Source organism: Eptesicus fuscus, chromosome 7 (assembly GCF_027574615.1).
Source record: "Eptesicus fuscus isolate TK198812 chromosome 7, DD_ASM_mEF_20220401, whole genome shotgun sequence".
In the NCBI taxonomy this organism is placed as follows: Eukaryota; Metazoa; Chordata; class Mammalia; order Chiroptera; family Vespertilionidae; genus Eptesicus; species Eptesicus fuscus.
Window position 1 is genome coordinate 89,994,058 of NC_072479.1, and position 26,780 is coordinate 90,020,837.

Here is a 26,780-nt window from a genome sequence, read left to right on the forward strand (position 1 = left end):
ACTATTGATATATCAGAAACACTATCAAGTAATTAAGGTATCAATATTCCATTCCAGGAAAAATAAAATGTATATTTTTAAAAGTACCCCGGGATTTTCTTTTTAGGGACACAATAACACATACAATGCTTTGTAAATCAGAAAAGAACTGTAGTAAGCCTGACTACTTTTAGGGTAGATGCTGAGTAAATAGGTGGACGAATTAGTAAAGATGACTAAGAGCAATAGTATCAGTAAAGACCAAAGCTAAGATCATCTACATCCTCATCTTCCCAGTTACTGTATATGAACATTGAAGAAAGCTGATGAGAAAAAAATAGATTCATTTGAAATATGGTGTTGGAGTAGAGCTTTAAAGATATCCTGGACCACCAGAAAAACAAACTGGATCCTAGAGCATATTAAACCTAGGCAAAAATCACTCGAGGCAAAAATGACTAAATTGAAACTCTTCTACTTCGGGTTCATCAGGAGAAGGCAGGGTTCCTTGGAAAAGAAACTAATACTGGGAAAATAGAAGGTAGTAGGAAAAGAGGGAGACCAAATATGAGATGGATTGATTCCATAAAAGAAGCCATAGGCATGAGAGCACAGGATTTGAGCAGGGCTGTTGAGGACAGAACATTGTGGACATCACTCATTCATAGAGTTACCAGGAGTCAGAGGCGACTCTACTTAGTCTGTGACTCAGAGGTCACAGACTAAGTAGATGGGTTGGTTTCATGAACATTGGTCTCTGAATGTCTGGCATTTGAATCATCTGGGGAGCTTTTTAAATTCACAGAATTTTGAATTCCACTCCCCAAAGAGTCTGATTCTGTAAGTCTATGTCCAGGAACCTGTATATTTGTTCTCAGGTGACTGATGTTTGGACAGGTTTGGGAATAACTTAGTGGTGGGAAGAAATGTAGATGCAGTCTCCCATCACATGTGTCCTTGGACTAGCTATTTTGATTATTTGGGTCTTTGCTTCCTCATTGTTAAACTGATGGGGTTGAAATGATGATCTTTAAGGTCCCTTCTGTCTCTACACATACCTTTACTTCATTGACTAAACCAGTTGTTTTCTCCATTCGTATGTGACTCATATAAAGTGCTTCTCTTACTTCATAAAGGAGAAAAAAGAAATAAAATTCAAACCAGCATTTCAGCTGTCTTTTGACTGCCAGCAAGATGACAGTTTTAGGAGCATCTTGGTTTAGTGATGTGTAACAGCAATGATAGTGAGCTGTGTTGTATGCAATTTAATCCTTAAGCATGCATCCACAACGTAATTATTTTCTATACACTTAAAATGATAAAATAGTGAGCAGAATTTTTGTTAACTTCCTCTATTTTGTTATTGTACTAGTATACTGTGCTATTCCCACAGGAGAAAGCATAATGATTTTTTCTGTCCTTTGAAAATCAAGCTCATGCAAAGTGACAGGTTTAGAACATATTTCTAAATCAAAGAATGACCATTATAGGACTCGATCATACAAGTTACACCCCTAACTACCATTTATTTGTGCTGAAATTGGCTACCTTCCTGATGCTAATTCTGCAAGACAGCGGTAGGATATGACTTGCCTTCCCACTGTTTGATATAAATCTCCACTGATACGAATTGAGTTCAGCTGCAGTGAACTTAAATGCTAATGCTGAAAACATAAGGCAGCCTGCTGTTTCATTTATACCAGAAAGTTTTAAATTCTGCCATTTTCTCTATCCCTCCTCCCCACTCCCACCTTAGGTTAGATCCAATTAGAACCACTCCATTTCTGTCTGAAGGGTGAAATGTGCAAGTTGGATTTACATAACTCAACATGAAAATGGAAGAAGGAATTAATCATAAGGATGGGTGCACCACTTCTGTCCTTGAATAATACACCAAACAATTATGGGAAAACAGTGCCATAGCATTTATCAGATAGCCAGCAAGTATTTGTTAAGCATCAACTTTGTCCAGTACTATGTAGATTATTCTAGGGTCTAGAACATAATAATAAAAAATGATAATAATGAAATTTTTGGGTGCTCACTAAGTGCCAGGCATTGTAGTAAGTGCTTGACAGTTTTCTCATGGGATCCTCAAAACAACCCTATAAAGTAGGTACCTATTATTTATACATTTTACTGATGGAGAAACCGAGACCCAGAGAAAATAAAAAAAAAATTGCTCAAGGACTCAAGAAACCAAAAGTCAGACACAGGTGTCCATACTCTTGGTTTCTTGATGTTTCCTAACTTTAAAGAGCTTAAAATCTATTTGGGAACACAAGGAATATGGCTCATCTGGAAAAGGCCCAGCATTGCAAGGTGTGAATAAAACAAATAGCATCAGGTTTCTCCCTGATCATGGGAGATGTGAACAGAGGTAAAAGGATAATTCGGAAGTGGGAGCATGACCCAGAAGGAAAAAAAAAGAATGGAAAAGAAGAGTCAGTTCAATTGTACAACACATACCTGGTACGCTAGGATATTTCCCTCAAGCTTACGTATAGGTACTTTTCTCACTTAATTGTGCTCTGATTCAGAACTGATCCTGGGATGCCCTCATATTCGGTATGCTTGGAACCTTAGATGTTCACTATGCCTGATGCTCTGAACTTAAAAGGGAGAGTAGAAGGAGATGAAATGGAAGCAGCTGGTAGGGGCCAGATGGTGGGGGTTGTTGAAGGTATCATGAGGAATGTGGTCTGAATTCTAAGTGGGTCAGGTGAGTGACATGCTCAGAATTGGCTTTTAGCAAGATTATTCTGGATGTGGGATGAGGAATAAGTTGAAGCAGATGCAGGAGTGATGACAGTGATGTAAGCTTGAGTTAGGATGGAATGAAGGAGGTATATTTGAAGAATATGTAGAAAATGGAGCTCTGGGATTTCCAGTCCATGCCTTCACCATTCCTCTCAACACTGCCGCTCATGGTCACAGTCATTTAATGTTACCAAGTCTATGAACAGTTTTCTATTCTCATTTTATTTAATAGTATTCTAGTTGACCTCTTGACTTTGGATCCATTTTTTTTTTTTACCAACTTTTCTCCTCAGATTAACCTATTTCTTTGTTCTTTTTTTTTCTAACCTACTCTTTCAGTCTCTTTCTATTTTTCTCCCTTCTAAACACTCATAATGAACTTCACCAGGGTTGATCCTGGGATTGCTTTCATTTTCCCTCTGTACAGTATATTGTCTATACTGGTTTTTTAAGGTAATTTTATTGTCTGTATGCTGCTGACTCACAACTTTATGTCTCAGGCCTAGACTTCTCCTTGAAGTTCTAAGCTTATAACCCCAATTGCTACTTGACAAGCCCATTTGGAAGTCTAACAGACATTTCAAACTCAACACATCTAAAACTTGTTAATTTCCTACCTTTCCACTGTCTCTGTTAAAAGCATTACCATCCACCCAGATAGTCAATCGAGAAGCTGAAAATATTGCTTAATTTATCTCTTTTCTTTGATTCGGACATCCAGTGCATCAGGAAAACCTTTAAATTCCAGCTTCCAATATATCTCACTGTCATATGTTTCTTTATTTCTTTGTTGCCCAATTCTAGTGCAAGCAGAATTAACTTTCAATCTGTTTCATTTTTCCTTGTATTTCCAACTTTCTTATTTGTTTATTTACTTGTTTAGTAACTAATGTTTTTCACACTAAACTGTAAGTTGCACAAAGGCAGGGAATTTGGCTGTTTTGCTCACCATAGTACCTAATACAGATAGACTCAGTAAATCTTTGTGGAATGAATGAATATACTTATGTTTGACTTACTAGCAATATGAATAGTGAGAATCATAGACAAATCAATCCCAGATTTCTGATTTGAGTAAGTGGTTACTTGGTTATGTCATTTACCAAGTAAGATAAAACCAAAGTTGGAGGGAAGAGTTGCGTTCTTTTTTACAAATGTTGAATTTAAGATTCTGGTAAGAAAACAGTGGACATATCCAAATATCTTTAAGATATTTTAGACTGGGGCTTAGACGTTAGTTCTGATGTGGAGATATTGCTTACAAACTCATAAGCCAAATTAAGGATGGTACTTGAAGTCATTGGGGTGTCAAGCTCCTTTAAGTGAGAGAATGAGCCCAGAGAAACATCAAAATTATGGAACCAGTAGAACATGAAGAGTGACCAAAGTGTTAGGAAGAAAATGTAGGATTGTATGCTGTCAATAAAAACAACAACAACAACAGAATTTCAAGAAGGAGATTTTAATAATCTCACATGCTGCTGAAAGGTCAGAAAATATAGCTGAAAAGTGACCATTGGATTTAGCAACATGGGGACAATGGTGATCTTGGAGAGCAGTTTCAGTGGAGTACAAAGTGGAGGTCCAGATTTAAGGGATAGGAAGAGTAAGGGGGATAAGGAAGATGGGGCAGAATTTGTTTAGGACAGAAAAGGAACAAGAAGGAAATATCAGCTGGAGGTTGGATATAGGGTTGATGGGTTTTTATTTTTTAATGTGGAAGAGAGAACCAGAAGTGGGAAGAGGTAGAAACTAAAGTACAATTAATAGTGTCTTTCCGCTGGTGAAAGTACAGCCTCTGTTGTAAAAGGAAGGAGGAGAGGCCATGTACATTGTAGACTGATTCATGAATTTGGTCAAAATGGAAAGAGTGCCATCTGATGGCTTTCATTTATTCTATGAAGGAGAAAGAGAGTTCTGTGCCAGAATCATGCCTTTTAGGGGCTACCCCTTCTCGATAAGGACTACTCTATAATATTTTGTTGGTTAAGTCTTCTTGTAATACTTCCTTTCAGTGATAATCCAGAAATGAGCGCATCTGCTAGACTTCCCTCTCTTGATGATGTTACAACTTCATGGACAGACCTTCAGAGAACTGTGTGGATGGGTTCTAATCATTCCCATGACTAATAAAAGTTGTCTATTTATTATTCTTTTGTTTCCTCTTCTTTTATGGCTACTTTGCATTTCACCTTCCTGTTTGTTGCCAGGCATGATGAGCTGAGCAGAGATACTTGGTATAATGGTTTCAAATTATAATATCAGTACACCTTTGATGTCCCTAGATAATTAATGCTGAAATTCACAGCCGGTGGTGATAACAGGAGTCAGACAACAACTCCAAGAATAATGCAGCATGCTCATTTTTTTCTCTGCCTAATAATCAACTTTATTTTTACCTTCTATGACAAAGGCTGGTTGGAGGGAAAAAACACACACCACACCTTGATATGTAACAGTCTCCTCTTTGGCCCCATCCAACTCTAAAAGACATTTTACCAGTTTGGTGGGTGGCTGGGAATCCCAAGCAATATTGCATTCATGGCTTCTCTATTTCCATTTTTGAAATAACAGTAACTGCAACATCACTCACCTCTTTAGAAACTCGAGCTGCAGCATTAGCAGTCATTTCACGTTGGTTTATTGCATGACCATTAAACAACTTTGAAAATCAGATTTTCACTGTTAAAAATTAAGTAATTAGGGAGTTATGAGCTTTGACAAGAGTTCTTCACCCTTTGATCCCTACAAGGAAAATAAAAAACAAACAAAAAAAGTTAATATACTGAATCCACTCACTGGTTTTCAAGTCCTGCAAATGCCCTGCCATTGAAATCTCAGGGAGAGATGGACCAGGCACCTCCGAAATGAATTATTTTACCCATACTCTTCTAGTTGTATGTTTTATTGAAAATCTTCTCTCTCTTATCCCAGAGATAAATATGTGTGACATTGGCTGGAGACCCTTTGGGAATTCCCCATATTCAATCAGAGGGTTGCAGAGCACTGAGAATCTGTTTTGAATGTCAATAGAGTCTGAGGAATGGTACACAGGGTAAAAATTGCAAACTAGAAAAGAAGAAAGACCTTAGAGTGTTATTTTTGTCTTGAAGTGAAACAAGCTGATCTTGAAGTCAGATCTTGGCTCCATAACTTATTACCTTTCTCTTTGGCAAGTGACTTAACTTCTCTGAACCTCAATTTCTCACTTGTATAAAAATAATTATAATGCCCATTTCAAGAATTCCTGGGGATTAAATAAAACAGTTCATAAGAAGTTCCTAGCATGGCTTCTAGCAGATATTATTTTCAATAGTTTCTTTCTCCTTTTTCCCCCCCTCAAAATAAAATTTCTTTACAGCTATGTAATACCTCAAACCCCTTCAAAGATTTATTTTATTAGCTCTACTTCTGTGACAACCTCATGCATCTATATCTTCCTTTCATTTTTCTTTTTTTAAAAATATGTTTTTATTGATTTCTGAAAGGAATGGAGAGAGTGAGAGAGATAGAAACATCAATGATGAGAGAGAATCATTGATCGACTGCCTCCTGCATGCCCCCTACTGGGAACTGAGCCTGCAACCAGGCAGATGCCCTTGACTGGAATCAAACCTGGGACCCTTCAGTCCACAGGCTGATGTTCTATCCACTGAGCCAAAAGTGGCTGGGGCTCTTCCTTTCCTTTTCTGCTGCCAGGGTTGTCAGGCTGATATCCCAAGTTCAGGTTGATATCCTTAAAACGTGAGTCCAGTCATATGAGAGGCCTGCTCTGAAGCCTTCAATGGTTTTCTACTACTCGCCTAGAAAACTCCCAAACCTCTTAGCTCAGATAGGTGGGACCCTCCATGTTTCAATCTCCATCCATTTCCAGTCTAGTCACTGAATTCTCTACATATACCCAACTAAATCATGCTATTCCTTTCTCCCTGAACACTGCTCATCATGGCTTGTCTCTTTGCCTTCTCTGGCTTAGAATATCCTCCCCACCATGTCTTCTTGCTGATGTCCTACCCTTAAAGCAGGCTAGTATTAGTGCTCTGTCCAATCCTGGATGTACCCTCTTCCTATCCTCCTCCCACCCCTGAAAGGAATTCCCCATCTGCAAACTCCCACAGCATTTTTTCTTTTGTGGCCATGTCTGCAGTGTTCTTCCCCAGGCTCACAGCCTTGTCACCTCCTATTCATCCTACGGTCTCAGCCTCACATCACGTCTCCAACTGTTGAGTCTATAGCAGTCCCCATTGGTATATGCTGCCTTCAGAACACTTACCTCGTGTCTCATAATGCCATAGTCATCATGGTCTAATAATTCTATTAATGTTTGTCACCCACCTGCAAGACTGGAAGCTCCTGGCAGGAAGGAAAGGTGCCCATTTTTCTCTCTGTCATATCCTCAGTGTGTGGCAGAGAAAGCACTCAATAAATACTTGTGGAATCAAGAAATGATTCCACTTGCCTTTTTTATAGCTACTTATATCCATGCCTGTCACAGCTATGTCACTGAGAACAGGAGCTATGTCATATTAATCCCAATTGGCCCTATAGCACCTAGCTCAATGCCTTGCTGATCATAAGTGCCCACTGAGTATTCATTTAATAATAAACAAAACAAAACAAAACAAAACAAAAGAGTGAGCATAGAAACAGAAAATCCCAGCATGAAGACTACTGCAGACATTTTAAGTGGTACAGTAGCTATCTTTACAAGGGGAAAGACTAAGCCCTCTTCAGGTTTACCAGGAGTCTTCTCACTTTATTAAACAAAACACTTGTAGTGGGTTATTAAACCCTTGATTTTCAGATCTCATTCATAAATGGCAAGACTGTTTTTACAAGAAAAAAACATTCTTAAAGCAGAGATTAAAATATAAACCCTTTCGATAACAAAAACAAAGCTGCCCTTCCACCCCCATGTTTCTGATAAAAATGGCCTTTCTCAGGAGATATAATTTCCTGTCTTCACCATCTTTCTTTTAAATTGCCCAATCAATCAAAAGAGGAGATTTTCACCCCACCTGTGGCGAGACATTTTAAAGAGAGGAGACATTTGATTGCTATGTTTAGATTTATGGGGATTGAGATGACCCTGAAGATTAAATGAAGAAGCAACTGTGAAAAAGAAACTGAAACAGGGAGAAAATTGATTTTTAAGTTGAAGACATATTGGTGTGGAGAGGTTTAAATGAGGAGATAGGTCAGAATGATAAAGTCCATGTGGGTAGGGGAGGGGGCACCTTGAGGGGAAGCCATGTTAATTGCCAGTGGTGTAATCCCCGTTGACCTTCAGAAGGCTGCGAGAATGATGATATCATGAGACTTGATGTTTTAAAATCACATTTAGTGAACACCTAATCAGAGCTACAGATGGGCTTTAGATTTGATCCTCCTGATGAAACTGAATTAAGACAGGGCAGAAGACTGATAATAAAGAGTGACTATGAAATGAAATTCCTCAGTGTTATTTTTCAAGATGTGAGAGGCAGCAAAATATATTGCTGGCTAAAACAAAAGAAATTTAATCAGTGCAGATAAAAATATGAATTTTTTTCCAAAGGGGAAAAAATGTCTTGGAAACTTTCCCATAACATACGAGAAGTTTCTTTCAAGGAGACCTACTCCTACATCTCTGAAATCAATTTCTTTCTGCTTCCTTCTAGGTCTTGGGTCTCTCCTCCATTCCTCTATAGTTTGCACTATCACATCATTCCATTTTGCCTTTTCCCCACCATCTTTTGGTGACTTCACAAACACCTTTTCCAGGACTGATTATGAAACTTCAATGACTTTCAGTAAATATGTTTTGGGTAGCTGCTTTTTACTTAACAATATTATAGTACTTGAACTACAGGTCCTATCCTTAAGAATTTAAAGGACTTTTGAAGATACAAAATACATACCTGAAATTATGAATGAACAACTAAGCCATGGACATCAGTCTAATAGGAGTTCAGGAGAAGGAAGAGGGATCCCTCTGGGCTGGGCTGTCATGGTAAATTACATAAAGGAGATGGACTTAGATGGTCAATGGGAAATGGAGAAGTCATGAGGAGTGGAATGTGGGGGAATCAGACTAGAAAAATCATGAAGCCCAAATTGAACATGGGGGTGTTGACTGGCCAGTGAGGAGGCTGCTCTAATGAGACTAGAAATTGGTTGTTAGGAGAAGTGAGGGTCAACTGAAGCGTAATCTGTGGACTTTGGGTAACTGTGATAAAGGAGAATTTCATGTTCTGAGGACATGATTATATAATTCTTAAATCAGTTATATGTTGCATGTATGTGTGTATGCTTTAATACATGGATATGTATTTATTTTTTGGTTTTTTTATTTTGTTTTTCATTCTTGATGCCATTCTGTTTATACACACACACACACACACACACACACACACACACACACACACAATATGCAAAGCACTTTGCTAAACATAAAGCTCCATGCAGTGCTTAATTAATATGATCAATTTTTTCTGTGGGGGTTAGGGGGAGGGAAATAGCAAACTTTGTTGTGAGAACATTATTTTTACTAGATAAATGGGCTAAAGGGACAAATATATGGCCTTCTGCCTGGGGAATAGAAATTACTGATACAAAAATTCCATTAAAGAGTGCAGATGGGAACAAAATTATGGCAGCTAAATGGTTTAAATACCAGATTGTTCTTTAGAAATGTACATTTAAAAATATGAAATAAAGATGTTGAGACAATTTAAAAGATATCAGAAATGGTGTAAGAATATCTTCTGACATATAGTTAAGAGAGATGAGTAGGGAGAAGGAATTTGCATTTGGTAATATTATAAAAAGAATAATGAAGCTTATTCAAGCATTAGATTCTAAATCCTAGGAAACTAGAGTGGTGAAGAATGAGAAGATAAAATGATAATGTATTTGGAGGCAGCATGAATTGTTGAATAAGTAAAAGCACTGGAGTGAGAATCTATAAAAATTTCAAATCCCTTGTGCAAACTTAGTTTCTCTGTTTTAAAAGAATCTATCTATCTATATATATAAAAAGCCTAAGTGACTGTTCTGACCGAATGACTTGAACAACCAGAATGACCAGTCAACCAGTTGCTATGACATGCACTGAACACCAGGGGGCAGATGCTCAATGCAGGAGCTGTCCCCTGGTGGTCAGTGCACTCCTATGGCTGGCAAACCTCCTGTGGTATTTCCCCCTATTCTGCAGGCCTCAATCGGGACTGGGCAAGATGGCCCCAATAGGCCCTGATCACCAGCTAGGTCTAAGAACTCCACCTGTGCACGAATTTCAGAGAGGGATGTCTGACTGCCCGTTTAGGCCTGATCCCACTGGGATCGGACATCCCTTGAGGGACCCCAGATTGGAGAGGGTGCAGACTGGGCTGAGGGACACATCCCCTCCCCCAGTGCACAAATTCCATGCACCAGGCCACTAGTAATAATAATAATCATCACCGCCATCACCACCATGTTTTCTAGATAGTCCTAGGCTTGTTTGCTCTCATACCTCTTTCTTGTCCTCCTCTTGCTCTGCTCTGAGGAGCAGAGACCTGTATTCAAAGATCACATGTCAGTGGGCATTTTGCTGGTTCATTTGTGGGAAGCACTTGGAGATTGGCAGATGGAAGGGAGAGAGAGGCAGGGTAGTCCTTTCCCCCTCTCTCTGCCAGAACTGCTGCTTCTCCACTATTCTAGTCATTCCAGATGAGCCCCCATAGTTCCAGCTTTAGTTAGAGGACCCTGGCTCAGGGCACCGGAAACACAAACACAACCTCCTCCATTAGGTTTAGAGGAAGAGACTTCCTGTGTTGCTAATCTCTCAGTTGCTTCACTGTGTTCTTTGGTTATTCATCTCTTTACTCACTTGTTCAACAAAAATCCCTCCTGTATTAAATTCCCTCTGTTTTAAATACTATTTTCCTGGTTGGACCCTGACTGATATGCTGGTTTTACCTGGATAATATAAGGAATGAAATAATACAGTGGACCTGTTTGAGATATTTGGAGAAAGACAGTTATACATGTTCAAATAGTAATTTTTATTTGATACCTCATGAATCTAAAGTAATTATATTTAACACTACAGGCTTTCACAGAAGTATTGCGAGGCTTACTCATGGGATAAAATCTCCTGGTGACTCTGAAATTAAATCTAACTATTGCTTTCTGGATTGTCACTAAAAAAAAAGTGGATAAGTTCTCAAGTTCTGGAATATATCCAATGTATATAAAGTGAAAGCAACCCAGAAAAATTCATCTCGGTGTTAAATTTATTTTAGGTCTTTTGGTAAGGATATGTGCTTATTATTATTATTATTATTATTTTTGCATGGGTAAGTCATTGTAATGTTTCTTCCATTGCTTAGTTGGTCAAATTGCAGATCATGGTGTGTGAAAGTGTCGCCCTTTATGAATCAAATATATTTCAAAACAGTTCTAGCACTGCAAATACAGGTAATACTGTTAAAAACTTTGTTACTCTGTTATCCTTAAAGTCTCGATTCTGTTGGAAAGTCTTATTGTATGATATTGAACTATAATGGCTTAACTCTATTCTGGTCCTCTTATACTTTGACTATTTCATTTTCTTTCAAGGGTAGTTTAAGAAATGCTTATGCTGATTGAATGTAAACTGTAATTGAACAAAAAAACCACACATGCTTAAGCTGGAATAACCTGGAAGGTGCCTTGTTAAAAACACAAATGCTAAATCAGAACCTCTGGAAATATTAATAAGGCATGAAAACTTGAATTTTAATAAGATATTTCATCAATTAACTAATTAATTAATTTTATCAGCTAGAGTTTGCAGAACACTGGGTACCAATGAATGCAGAATTCCCATTAGTCTGTATTTTATCTCCTCGTTTAGATCAATGGCTTACAGGGGAAAGTTTTCTTCTAATCTGTCTTCCCTACACTGGCAGAGTATTAAGTAATTAGTAAATGTGCAATAAGTATTGTAGAATTGATTTGAACCCTTAATCACCCCAAATATAAGGAGTAATTTCTTGAGCATTATCCTAATGACAATAATTATTGTTATTCTTTAAGAAAATGAGCAACACTGATATAATTATCTAGCAAAAGCAAGGTAAGTCTTTATTGAAAGAATAGAATGAACATTAATAGAAAAGCTACAAGCATTTATGAAACATATACAGATAATGATAAATGGACATTATGAAATATAAATTGAAAAAGAGAAAATCATGCCAGAAAAACTTGATTTTTTTGATAGAGCTATAAGATCAGTGGATAAAAGTAATGTGAAATTGTAGATGTAATCTATCTCAATTTTGGTAAAGTGTTTGATAGTGTCACATGAAATTTTCCATCTTGAATTAATTGAAATTGGCTTCGATGTGGACCTCTTGTTGTCTGCTCGATGCTACAAAAGGCTACTAACCTAAAATAATGATGCATCTGATGAAGATATATTTCTGAAAGGAGGACTAAGTTTGCCCTCAATTGCCATTTTAGTGTTTGATTTTGAAGCTGTATTTAAATAAGGTGGTGACATTTTACATTTGTGTTGCATTAAAACTTGTTGGAATCAGCAGGGACAGAGAAATTATACTAAGATGTGTTCAAATATAATAAATATTCATATTTTGTACCATTGACAACCTTCAGGATTTTAAACATTCTACCAACTTGCACAGTTATGCTCACATATAGCCTTTTCTAGACTTTGTGAATATACAAGCATATGCCTGTTTTAAAAATATTACGGGTTGCCAGATTTATCAAATTAAAATACAGGCAACCCTAGATATACTTAGAATTCATTCTCAAACACAGATGCATTGGGAGATCCTAAGGAAAAGTTATGTAAAAATGCTAATTATACTTATTCATGTAGACTTACTGGGTCAATTCTTTTAGAGCTAACTTGCTTTCATGGGCTGATATAAATGTCTAGTCTGAAGTATTCTATGGCTGTCTGAGTAGATATGTTTGGGTGTGAATTAGAAATAACAGATTGAAAAGAACATTGGAATTTTTCTTTTACTATGATTTCAAGGGAAATGTTAATGTTAATTATTATATTTAAAAATTCTGTTTGTATAAAGTTATAGGAATATTAAATGCTAAAGGATTTGATTCATGTAAGCTATAAAGATGAAAATAAATAAAAGAAATAATTACATGTATATAGTTGATTGAAATGGTAACCAAAGGAGTGTGATGTGTTGAGGTAGTTATCTAATAACCTGAATATCCAAAGGATATGAACACTGCAGAATTAGCTACCATGGTATATAATTGTTAATGAATGACATTAAGTAAATGAAAAATTAAAGAGAGTGATATCAGAATGAATTATTTTAATTATAAAAGTATTTTAAGAAGTTGCTGGGTTGTCTAACTTTTAATATATTTAAAAGTAGGCTAAAACCCAGAATATGTTAGGAAAAACTTTTAACTAGAGATGACAACTTCTTATTTCTTATGTTCTTTGATTATATGAATTTGCATTCTTCTATATAAGAGAGCTAATAGTTAACTTTTATTTAGTGTTAAACATCAGACTTTCACTAAGCACTTTTACAGGGATTAGCTCACTGAATCCTCTCAACAACCTAAGAGGTAGGTATTCTTATCATCCTCACTTTATAGAAGAAGATGAGGCTTTGATGAGTACATGACTTGGCCAAGGTCACATAACTAGGAAGCTGAGATTTGCACCCAGGCCTGCCAGTTTTCTAAACCTGTGCTCTTAACCACGATGCTGCATAGCCTCCCATGAAGATTAAGGAAGCTTTGATGCCATTCACAAAAGAGATCACTAGCGTCTTAAACAGTAAGCTTCATGGGTGCAATTGAAATCATTCAGTTCACTCAAATTTGATTTAAACACAACTCTTTAGGAACAGATTTGTTGGATAAAGTGAGATATCCCTGCAATGCCAAGATTTCCTGTGTTGGTCATAGTCATGAATAAAACCCTACACCTTGGTCATACTCTATGTGGGTAAGATATGTGAGATTCATGAACATAAAGACAGCTGCCTGCACTTTTTCTAAAATTGTTATGAATGATCTCCTAGGAGTAATGCTCCCAGAAAATGTGGGCATTCCCTCAGAGGAAATCTGATAGTGGAGCCTAGGGGAAAATATTTAACCCAACAGAGGATCTGAATCTATTTCTCCTACCCCTTTCTAATATCACTGTACAAATAACAGCATTTTAGAAAAAATTGTATGATAAGGAGATTTTGTTTTTTTTTATGGTATGTTCTTTTTTTAAAAAATATATGTTTTTATTGATTTTTAGAGAGAGAGGAAGAGAGAGAAAGAGAGAGATGGATAGATAGAGAGAGAGAGACATTGATGACATGCAGGCCCCCTACTGGGGATGGATCCTGTAATCCTGGCATGTGCCCTGACCAGGAATCGAATCAGAGACCTCTTGGTTCATGGGTTGATGCTCAACTACTGAGCAACACCAGCCAGGCTTATGGTATGCTCTTTAGTTCTTTATCTAAACTCTCTAGTCCCAATGACTTCATAAAAATTAGGGTAGCAGTGATGGTCTCAGGTTCTGAAATCTGATTGTTTAGCTTCAAATCTGAGCTTGAAGACATCTGCTTCTGACCAACATGGAATGACAAGGACTAGATTTACCTTCCTTCCCGAAACAGCTAGAAAACCAGACGATATACATTGGACAGTTTTTAAGACATTGAACTTTATGCCACGAAGGATAGTAGGTCTCCGGGATATGGGAAACAAATAAGGCGATTCCGATCATTGTTCCTGCCTGGAGAGAGTTTCCAGACTGAGGAGCAGGGCAGGGGAATCCAGGTAGAAGAGGGCAATATACCTGGGTTGAGAAGATGGAACTAAGAGTCCAGGGAGGCCAGGATCAGCATTTACAGGGTAAAGCATTGGAGAGGAGAGAGCTACATGGATAAAGAGCTGTGGATATCTACACAGGGTCCCTTTGAGTCTTTGAGTGCTGATCAGCACATTCATGTGAGGAAACTACCAAAGATGGGGAAAGAACCACCTGAAAGGACTTTCCCCAGGGACCAGGAACTCACACAGGCCTAGAACCACTTCCTGTCCCCAGCAGACAGAGTTTAAAACCTCATAGTTTGTGGGGCATCTGAAGAATTTTGCCTCAGTAGTGGAGAATACTTAAGGTCTGGATGTAACTACTCTCTGGTCCTGCCTAGCAAATCTTTAAAGCAAGACCTGAAAGAATCAAATTGTTTCCAAGTAACTTACCTACCTTCTAGAACACAGCTCAAGAAAAGGACACAAAGATATCCAACATCCAACAATGTAAAATTCACAATGTCTGTCTTCTACTAAAAATTACCAATTGGCATCTTGAGTAAGTATTCAGACTCTAATCCTGTTTCTTCATCTTCAAAATAACAGTTCATAGAATTATGAAGAGCAAATAACTTCATATATGTCAGGTACTTAGTCTAGTGCAGAGCACATAGCAAGTGCTCAATAGACCATGGTTGGATTATTGTTATGGTTGTGAAGAACTGCATTTCTTACACAGACTTTCAGGAAAATTGTTGAATACCCTTCCACCTCTAACATCTACATGTCCATGGAATACAGCACAGTGCTTGCCTTTGTTCACAGACCCCTTTTCTAAGTATACTTTGGTTTTTAGTGGTACCCTCCAATTTTATTTTAAATACTTGTGAATATTTTTAGGGTAACAAAAAGTAAATACTCTATCTTGACACAAAAATATGAGTTTTGTCAGTTGCAGATTTTTATTTGTTGAAACAAACAAACAAAAACAGCAAGAAGAAAATACTGCCATAAAAATGTCATTATTGGAGAGCCTTTTCTGACAGGAAAAAGGGAAACCAGGATTGACCAGAACCTTCTCTTTACTGCTACCATCTGCCAGACTCTCATTCATATCTCTCATAATAGCTTCCCAGGACCTCTTACATCAACCCATGGTCTCCTGTCTATTTTCCCCTGTCACCAAACTTTTTTCTAACCCTACCAGGGTAATGAGACCAGGGGTATAGAGGTACATAATGGAGTGGGGACTACCTAAGCCAATGATCCCATCTCTGGCTCTGACCGCTATTATTTTCAACATCAGTGGCCAGCTCTATTAATTGTCTTCCTAGTGCAACTACATTTTTAGCAAAACAGAATGGAATTTGTTATATTTAATTTGTTGCTGTGGAGCCTAACATTAAAAAGTAAACTAATTGAAGTGATTTTAATTTAGAATGATTTATTTCTGATTTCTTTCATTTTATTGTATGGCTCTGTTATTTCTAGCATTAAGCAGATACCCAATTCTTTTTTTTTTTTTTAATGTCTCAGGGTTCTACCCTATTATTTTCTTCCATGACCTTTCTTTCTTTGGTTACTGGAGTCTTTGTTTTATTTTATTTGTTTTTTAGATGCTTGCACACTGTACCTCCAAAGGTTGTTAGCATTTGTCAGCTCTCAGAATGACAGTTCTATTCACTATAGGAGACAAGTCATTTTCTTCCTGAAGAAAGGGGAAGCTAATCTCCTCCCACAGTAACATGTTTTGAGAAACATAATGCAGTGGGAAAATGTACCAATTATTTTGCTGCAAATTGTCTCCCTTCCGCTAGATAGACAATCATATCAACATTTTTGGACTTTTTTTTTTTTTTTTTTTGCAGTTTTATAACACAACTTGGCTCCTGCAAAGTTAAACTTGATGTTCAAGAAAATGAATGAATGTTCCATGAAGTATATGAGTGATAATGTATTGCTGTGTGGTTCTGGGCAGCTATCATTTGAGATTTCATTTCTGTTGATAGCTTCCATCCAAACCCTTTAGTGAGAACATTTGTTTTCCATCATACAGAGGCAGGAATGGGGACGATGGCTGGATCAGTTACTTATTCTTCATGAATTCGGCAGGCTAAATTAGACAGAGGATGTTTATTACATATCCACTTCCTGCTGACCTCTTTAATGATTAGAGGGCAGTGGGCAGAAGGAAATAACTTTCTTTTTTTTTTTTTGAGTCCATGTGCAAACCAGTTTGTGCATAGCTTTAGATTTAGATTCTGACCTGAGTTCAAGCCCTGTGTCCTGCATATGGGTGGCCCTGGGCAACTTGCTCAGCTTCCCCAAAGCTTACTTTGCGCATCTGTGAAATGGAGATAGTCACAGCACCTTCTCTGCAGGGTTCTTCAGAGGCTTAAGGGCCCAATGCACTCAATGCAGTATACAGTGCTCATCAGAGGCTTTAGCATGGTGACTATTGTGATCACCACCATGGTCTTGACACATATTTAAGCCAAATGATTTAATAATAACTTTAATCTCTATTAATGTAAAATTAACCTCATAAAAACTCCCTTTGGCATTTCTTTTCCAATAGACTAGACAGATGCTGCACGTATGCAGTATATGTGGAGGTTGCTATCATAGTTACTGATAATTAGTCCCTCCTTATCTGTGGTTTCACTTTTCACAGTTTCAATTATCCATGATCAACTGTAGCCCAAAATTATTAAATGAAAAATGCAAAAAATAAATAATTGATAAGTTTTAAATTTCATGACATTCTGAGTAGCATGATGAGATCTTTAAAAAATTATTTATTTATTGGGGAGATATCTATAATAATAAAAGCATAATATGCTAATTAGACCGGATAGCCAAATGACCTTCCAAACATCATTCCAGATGTCCTTCCGGATGAAGCCGTGATGATGGGGGCTGAGGCAGAGGCAGTTAGGGTCAGTCAGGCAGACAGGCAGAGTGGATAGGGGCGATCAGGCAGGCAGGCAGGTGAGTGGTTAGGAGCCAGCAGTCCCGGATTGCGAGAGGGATATTCGACTGCCAGATTAGGCCCAAACTTCTGGGACTGGAGGTTGGACATCCCCCAAGGGGTCGTGGATTGCAAGAGGGTGCAGGCCGGGCTGAGGGACAGCCCCCCCCCCATGCATGAATTCATGCACTGGGCCCCTAGTTGGTTAATAAAATTATATAGGTTTCAGGTATACCATTCTATAATATATCATCTGTATATTGTATTGTGAGTTTATAATCCCAAGTCAAGTCTCCTTCCATCACTATTTATCCCTCCTTTGCTCTCTTCTATCTCCCCCCATCCCTCTTTCCCTTTTGTAATCACCATACTCTTGTCTGTTGTCTATGAGCTTGTTTGTTTTTTGTGTGGTTTTTTTTTTGCTTAATCCCTTTATCTTTTATCCCCCCCCCAATCCCCTCTGACAGCTGTCAGTCAGTTCTCTGTATCTACAGACATGATGAAATCTTGAACCTTCCTGCTCTATCCTGTCTGAAACATGAATTATCCCTTTGTCCAGTGTATCCATGCTGTATACGCTATCAGCTACCAATCCATTAGTCGCTTTGTAGCTGTCACAGTTCGACATTGCAGTGCTCGTGCTAAAATTACCCTTAGTTTACGTGACCATGCTGCATTCACATAATTCTTATTGCAGTATATTGTTATAATTGTTCCATTTTGTAGTTTATAATGTTCTCTTACTATGCCTAATTTATAAATTCAACTTTATCATATGTATGTATGTCTAGGAAGAATCGTAGCATATGTAGGGTTTAGTACTATCAGCACTTTCAGGCATTCACTTGGTCTTGGAAAAGTGCCCCCTACTTCGAATAATGGGGGACTACTGCATGTCAGAAGTATCTGGCCTATGTTATTCCCATACCAGGTGAACTTAAACTAATGAAAACTTTAGCTATTTAAAACAATGTAAAATTGTCTATAATTTTAGATTAACAATTCAACCTCATAGCTGGTAAGTATTTGCCCTACAGGGCCTTCTTCAATAATTAGATAACATCTTAGTTTCTAGAGATTGAGGAGACTTGTGTCTTATCTAATTCACTGAATTTTATAGTTGAGGAAACAGAGCTAGAAAGTTTAATTTTTTTCAAGATTGTATAATTTACTGCCAACAGAGTATGAACTCAGATTTCTTCCAGCCTAGTGGAACACTTGTTCTATGATATCTGTCTTTCACGATTGGCTCTTTTGTAATTTAGTATCATTTTTATGCAAACAATGCTAATATCAGAGGTTGCAGAAGCCTAAAAGTAAGTTACACATCTCCCCTGTCTACTGTTTACAATATTAATTCACTCTAGAATTCTTGGCTCAGTAGAATTCTAGTCAAAGAGTTACAAATTTAGAATGAGTATTATCCAAATGACTCTTACTTTTCTAAATAGTGTCTGTAATTTCTGTGTGCCTTGTATAGTTTTTAACAAGCAACATTTTGTTTGCATGCCTGTGTATTTTTCTGTCTTGAAAAGATAGAAATTAAGCCTTTTTTTTTTTTTTACAGTTAATAACTCAAGGAGAAACCCAACAGGTTTTAATTTGACAATGTGAGTCACATGCATGCTAGACTCACAGCTTGCATTTTCCCCCTTACTATGCAATTATCTGTAAATACTGTATGTGCTCGGCTAAAATGCTGGGAAGTCTACAATTATATTAATGTAGCTCTTTAATTGCATATAATGGGATTTTTTCAGGCTGCTGCAACCTATCCCATTTATCATATTTCTAATAAAATTACTCGGTTTTTGTCTAAGGCCTTTTTATTTACTCTTCATTTAATTTATGAGGACTCTAAAAATAATTTAATTCTTGAGAAATTAAATCATTTGAAATGAAGGAGGAAAGTATGAAATCCAGGTTAAGAGCTGAATCCACTTTAGAGGCAGTTACCCAAAACCCCACATCTTGTTGCTGAGACACTGTGCCATGGTCAGCGAAGGCTAACAAATGAGTCATGCTAGAACTCTGATGATAAGATTCCCACCTATTCTTTGGGGAGGAATATGAATGTTTGCAGCCCCTTTTATGTCATAAATAGGTATCCCTTGATATATAGAGGAGATGTATTCCCCTCCAAAAATTAGCTGCCTTTAAGGCAAATTTCTTCATTGTCAGTCCCATTTGCACTGACGGTCATTAGAAATCCAACTAGCATTTCAAAAGTGAAGACTCTCCAGCACATGTAGTTTTGAAATCCAAATAAGGGGAAGACACTGATTTATAAGGAACAAGTTAATAGTATTCAAAAGTCACTGAAAAATACCTAGGCTGACCCTCAAAATATCAAACTTGGTTTAAACCCACAGTGTAGGGGAAGGAGAGAGCTGGGTGCTAAGGAGCTGGGTGAACAGGGAGGGTGGCAGGCCCTGGCAGGTTCCCTGTGAGGGCCCGGGGCCCGTGACTAGTTATGCTGTATTGGGGGGCACAAAGATAACTAGCTTTGCATTATTGGCTTAGTTGCTCTGTCCTATTTGCTCTGGTCCTTTCTCTTTGATTGTATCTAACCTCATTGCACGTGTTGTTTGCTCAAAGCTTTCCATTCTGGTTTATCCAACCCCAGGGTTGAATCTCCTTATGGGCTGGTTGGAGTCCTTGGGGACATGTGTGGGAGCAAGCAATTCACTCTTTCTTCCCACTTCTGGGGAAACCATGGTGCAGAAATGGGAAGTGCCTTTTGTCTTCTGGTCTCACCATCCCTTGTCAGAGTCATTCCTCCAGGACATTGGTAGTCTCTGGCTGCTACCCTGGGCTCAGTGAAAACTTCTGGTGGCCTTTGATCTCTGGCTACTGAGAGATTGAACTCAGTCCTGGACCACAAAGTTAGTAGAGAGAGAGCTGGGGGAGGGAGAACAGGAGAGACCATATGTGTTGAGAAGTGGTTAGAGAGTGATATAATAGTGTATAAAGACATTTGAAGATAGTCAAAGTTTGGTTCATCCAAGTGCATTGGAGACCCTCAGGGGCAGTAGAGCATGGGGGTAGCAAGCACTGACATGAACTAATATTTAAACCCCATTACCAATTCTTCTTTGCTCTGTAACTTTTGGCAAGTTATTTATCCTCTGTACCTCAGTTTCATCAACTGGAAAATGGGTGTAACAACCTTCATAGTGTTGCGATGAGGCATTTCTAAGGGGCAGAGAGTGTTAATACAGGCGAGTTATTATTACTAACAGCCCCTGAGTAGAATGCCCAATTCACCCTTTCTTTTTATGTGCCTGGTATGAGTTTGGGGTCCAAATGTTGTACATCTTTGGGTAAAATTAATAGACTTGGATTTTAGAGAATGTAGGTAACATCTATTTGTTTTCTATCACATATACACGGTTACTTTGAAATGCTGCATGTCAGGATGCTCTACCTTGAGAAATACAGGGTTGGGCAAAAGTACTAGTAGGTTTATGGTTGTTCATATGGAAAATATTGCAACGATTAATAAATAATAATACAAGAATAAACTCTGTTTCACATACTCACAACTGTCAACCTACTTTTGTCCCACTCTGTATTTATACTATATATGCAACACATTGTTAGCATATATGAAGGGAGGGTGCCCACATACTAGAGATTTCAAACTAAAGCATCTCCAGTGAAGAAAGACTTTTAGGCATTCCCCCCCTAGAATTATGTCAGTATATTTTCTATGAACTAAATGCTTCCCTTCACAATTATATATCTCAGTCTCTCCCACAACCATCTCCCCAGTTTCTAATTCTAAGCACTAAATCCCATATCTACTAGTGCTATACAGAGGTCAGACAGTGCTAGTCCTTGGAGTTATCTTTATTATATTGAGAACTATCATTCAGATCTTACTGGTGAACATAAGGGTGATAGAATGGATGTTAGGAGAATTTCTTACTTTCGCTTCTTACCCTTTGCCCTTTACAGGGATTCATCTTGTTGGTTAGACAAATAAAATAAATACCAAAGCTTGGAATAATTTTTTTCTCAATCTAATGGGATTATAGTTTTGAAAATGTTGAAGTAGGGTGTGATGTGTAGAGCAATAGCTCTTTGTGGCTGCCTAGAGAGTGTGAAAATGTTTAGGGCCAGTGTTATTTGCTAGCCTGCCTGCCTGCTTGACCTGATGCATCGGCATCTGAAAGAAATGAATCTCAGGAGAGAATTTATTTGGGTCACCATAGCAACAGAAGGGGGTGCAAAGATTGGTCTGGAAGCCTATAAAGAATGCACACAAGTTGGTATGACAACCGTAATACCTATTTCTCTGAGTTTAAATGTTTCAGGGAAAGTCTAATATTTAACTTTTCCAGTGGCTTTAAAACTTTTCTTTGGCCATTGGTGGTTAATGTGGCATGACTCAGGCTTTGATGTCTGATGTCTTTTTAAGAAGTTAGATTCCTGCAGGAATTCAGTGACTATTACATTTTGAGTCATGATACTCCTGTGGCAGTCTAGCAGGAATAAACTTTTCCTTCTTTAATTATCTTGTTCTATCTTTTTGGTTTCTGACTAATAAAAAAATGTTCTTTTTACTGATGTGTACTAACACCGGGTACCCTTCTTTATCATTCTGTTACTGAGCCAAACATTTTAAATGTCATTTACAAGAACATTATATTGAGCTGCTCACAAAGAAATGCCTTTCATGTTGGGTTTCAATATGGGAATTTAATTCAGCCTTGCACTGAGATACTGGAAAGATTAACAGATTATGGGATGAGAATGGAAATTTAAATGATAGATCAAAGAGAGTTGAGTAGGCTGACATCTTGACTGCCCCAATAAGAGACAGATGAGTAAAATAAAGCATGTGTATTTGAAAAAGAGCAGGTATAAAAGCAAGTTATACATATTCTTTGAAGCCTCAACACTAGAACTTGGGCATTAGAATCTGTAGACTCGTGGAAATCTGAAGAGCGTAGGGTTGCCAAGATAATGACCTTCTTCCCACCCATCGTATCTTTTATCTTCAGTCTGTCCCAAACTCAGTCTTTTTCCCATTCTCTTTCCTGCTTTAAATTTTGTCATTCTTGTGTGGAAACTACCCTTAGTTCCTTCAAGGTGCTGAGTGATGACTCACTGTTCTAGTTCACCTGGTTCTATCACATTTTTAGCACTGCACTCCACATGGAACTCTTCAGTCCCAGCCAAACTGGGCTGCTTGGTCACCCTTGCACCAAGTGTTCTTTACAAATTCCTTCCTGCTTTCCACATGCCTTTCCCATCACTTCTCTGTTCCCTGCCATGTTTTGATTTGCAAATGGCCCAGACACACACTGACTGTTCAATATGTTAGCCACTAGCTACAGGTGACTATTAAAATTTTAAAATAATTAAAATTAAACTGATTAAAAATTCAGTTCCTCAGTCTTTTTATTTATTTATTTAAAATATATTTTTTATTTATTTTTTACAGAGAAGAAGGGAGAGGGATAGAGAGTTAGAAACATTGATGAGAGAGAAACATTGACCAGATGCCTCCTGCACACCTCCTACTGGGGATGTGCCCACAACCAAGGTACATGCCCTAGACCAGAATCGAACCTGGGACCTTTTAGTCCGCAGGCTAACACTCTGTCCACTGAGCCAAACCAGTTAGGGCTCCTCAGTCTTTTTAGCCACATGTGACTAGTGGCTACCCAAAGGGTAGTGCAGATATAGAGTATTTCTAAGTTCTCAGAACATTCTATTGAAAAGTTGTGCTCTATGTATGAGCTACTGAGAATGAAGGGAGGGCATTGGAGGTGGTTGCATTTAAGTTTTTCTTATCATTTTTGGGGTAGATATAATGTTAACTGAAATCCGAGATGCTAAAAGAATCAAATAATTTTCCATTTCTACTTTCTTTGAATTTCTCTTTATACCAACTCTGAAACATGTAATAAGGCTATCTGTCATCCCCATTGGGTCATTCGTCAAACAGGTATTGAGCACCTGTGCTAGGATACCATGATGAATTATGGTGTCTTCCTTCTAGTAACCAATGTCTAAAATGAGAATAATGTGATGATGACTGTGATTGTTATCATATGATAGGACTCTTCATAAGGCACACAGGAGGGTTTGATGAGCAATTGAGGTTGGTAGTCAGAGAAGGTTTTGCAGAGGAGATGGTGCAGAGCAAGGAACTGAAGATGCAGAAAGAAGCAGTACAATGTGTGGTTAAGGAGCTAGACTACCTGGGTTTGACTCTTGCCTCCTTTCTCCCCTAATCAATTTACTGGTTGTGTGACCTTGTTCAATTTTCCTAACTGATCTGGTGCCAGTGTTTCTTTGTCTATAAAATGAGGAGAATAATAATATATGTCTTATAAGGTTTTAATGATTAAATGAGTGATACTTATAAAGCTTATTGAGTAAGACCTGGCATGTGGTAAGAGCTATATAAAAATTTGTTAAATACAATACACTAGAGAGAAGGGTAGTGGAGACACAGAATGTGAGATGTGTAGGGATTACAACAGCATGGTGGCATTAGAGAACCACAGGATTTGTAGAACTGACAGAGTTAAAATGGTGGTGGTGGGTGGTGGCCATGCTAGGGATCTGGATGGATGGGTAGGGAGTAGGGAATAAGGGCAGGAGTTGGAGGACAAGGAGTCCATAGACATTTAAGTCCATAGACACATGCCAAAGAGTAGGGAAATAATTCTGTAAGTGACAGGAAGTTGTTGGCATTCTTTAAGCAGGGAAGGAAGGACATAAGATATCCTATATAATAAAGAGGTAATATGCAAATTGACCCTCACGTCCTCACAAGATGGCTGCCTATGACCAGGCTGGCAGGGGGGGCGGTTAGTGAGAGATGACCAAACGACTGAACAAGCAGGCTGCGTGGGGCAACCAGGCCAGTGGGGGGGCAGTTGGGGGCAACCAGGCCAGCAGGGGGCCAGTTAGGGGTGACCAGGCTGTCAGAGGGGGGCAGTTGGGGGCGACCAGGCTGGTTGGGGGGGAGTTAGGGGTGACCAGGCTGGCGGGAGGGGGGGAAGTTAGGGGTGATCAGGCTAGCACACAGAGGCAGTGAGGGGTGATCAGGCCAGCAGGGGGGGAAGTTAGGGGCAACCAGGCAGGCAGGCAGGTGAGCGATTAGGAGCCAGCAGTCCAGGATTGTGAGAGGGATGTCTAACTGCCAGTTTAGGCCCAATTCCGGGGATCAGGCCTAAACTGGCAGTCAGACATCCCCCAAGGAGTCCCAGATTGGAGTGAGTGCAGGCTGGGCCAGAGGACCCCCCCCAACCCCGTGCACAAATTTTGTGCCCCGGGCCTCTAGTGCAGTTTATAAAGGTCTTAATCCAATGGCTAAGAGGATGCTTTTGAAAAGGTTGATAGCATCTAAAATATGAGGAGATCTGAAAGGATATTAAAAATTTGAGAGATATTCAGGAAGTTAAAAAATAACAATCTGATGGCTAATTGGCTGTGGGGAATGAATGAAAAGAAGTCCAGTGTAATACTATAGTGGTTAACCCAATGTACTTGAAAATAAAAAAAGTAGTTTTAAATTTTGAAGCTAATTTCAAAGACAGTTTTTCCTGCCTCTAGAAGATGGTGTCACAAAGAATATGCTATTATTCTTACTTACTGCTCTATTGTTAACTAGTAAGTGGAATTTTCATTTTTTTATAAGAAAATTTTCCTGTGATATGGAGAACAAAAAAGGGAAAATTTGAGGGTGCAGAGTGCTAGAAAGTTTAACATCATTCTGTTATTGTAAGTTATTTCTTTGTCTTTGGAAAAGTAATAAAAGCTTATTTCCTTTATAACTTCATCTGTGTACTCAGGGCTGTCACATTAACCCCACATTAGTATTAGATTTTAATAAAGGACAACACAGCAGGAAGAAAGATGTTTGCTAAATCTAGAGAGTGGGCCATATAATTTAGTTTTTGAAGGGTTTCTAATATTGCTTTTATTTTTTCATTGTCTGAAAATGATATTTGACTTTGCCAAATAACTGCAATAGAAAACAAAGACTGTGTTTGAATAGTACTTGGGAGGTGTTGCTAAATGTAAGCTGGGGCTTCTGTTTCTTTGCTGGTTTACTAGTACTTCTGGGTGGCATTTTGGAGCCAAGGAGAATTGGATTCCTTGATTGGAATTGAGTTCCTTGAGTTCATTTCTGGGCTGTTCGAGACATGTTTCTGAAGATGCTCTTCTCTGTAATGCTCCTTTCCTTTCTTCACACATTCCTTACATTACATTGTATGACCTCCTATAAACTCTGAGTCATCAATGGCTAATGAGTTTTGGTCCTCAACCCATATCCTGCTGCTCACACACCTGAATATATCCTTGCATGCTCCTTCTGAACACCCTTTCCCTCACAGCTCCTCTGTGGGCCTCAGATTTCCTATCCTACGTGATTGGAGCCCAGATGTTTCCATGGATGGCAGATTACTCCGCCTAACCCCTACCCCTTCTACTGCCAAGACCGCTACTATTTTTTGTCTTCCCTCTTCACTCTGAATCTGGCTTTAACAAGATTAGAAATGAAGGAAGAGGCATAGGGTTGCATGTTTATATTTTCTACCTGGTTTGTTGGAATATAGGGGAGAGGCTGAAAAGGTTGGGTGAAATGGAGTTAAGCAATGGCCTGTGGGTTTCAGTTATATGTCATGCCTGCCTCATGGTGGTAATAAACAATTAACAGTTACAGGATTTGTTTTGCCTTTTTTTAAAAAGTGAATTCAGCTCCTCTAACCTCCTTCCCATGGCAGGCTCCTTGAGGCTTCATTAGTATCAACATATAATAGTATTAGCAACTAACATTTTGGATTGCTTCCTGTGTGCCAGGCACTGTGCTGAGTACTGTACCTTCATTATTTCTTTTACTCTTTAATATAACTTACTGAAGTATGTAGGGTCATTAGCTACACTTTACAAGCAAGGAAACTGAAGGTCAGAGAGGTTGATATATTTGTAAAACGTCACACAGTAGAAAGTGGAGGAGCTGGGATTCTGTGATGTAGGTGGTATGGCTATAGAATCCAAGCTGTTAGCCAGTATCCTGTAAGTATTACTTTCCCTGCTAGATACCAGCTTTTCACACATACACCTTGCTTTACTAAGAAGTGCTGTATGTAGTAATAAAGTCTGCAGAGATGTCAGTCCAGGATCTTGCCAAAGTACATAGGATCTTGCAGAAACCAGATTTTCTTTGCCTTTCCTGTTAGTCACGACAAAGCATCTAAATCTTGCTTCTCAACGGCTTCCAAAGTGCTCCTTAGAGACAGAGAAAATTGCCCAAACTCAGCACCTA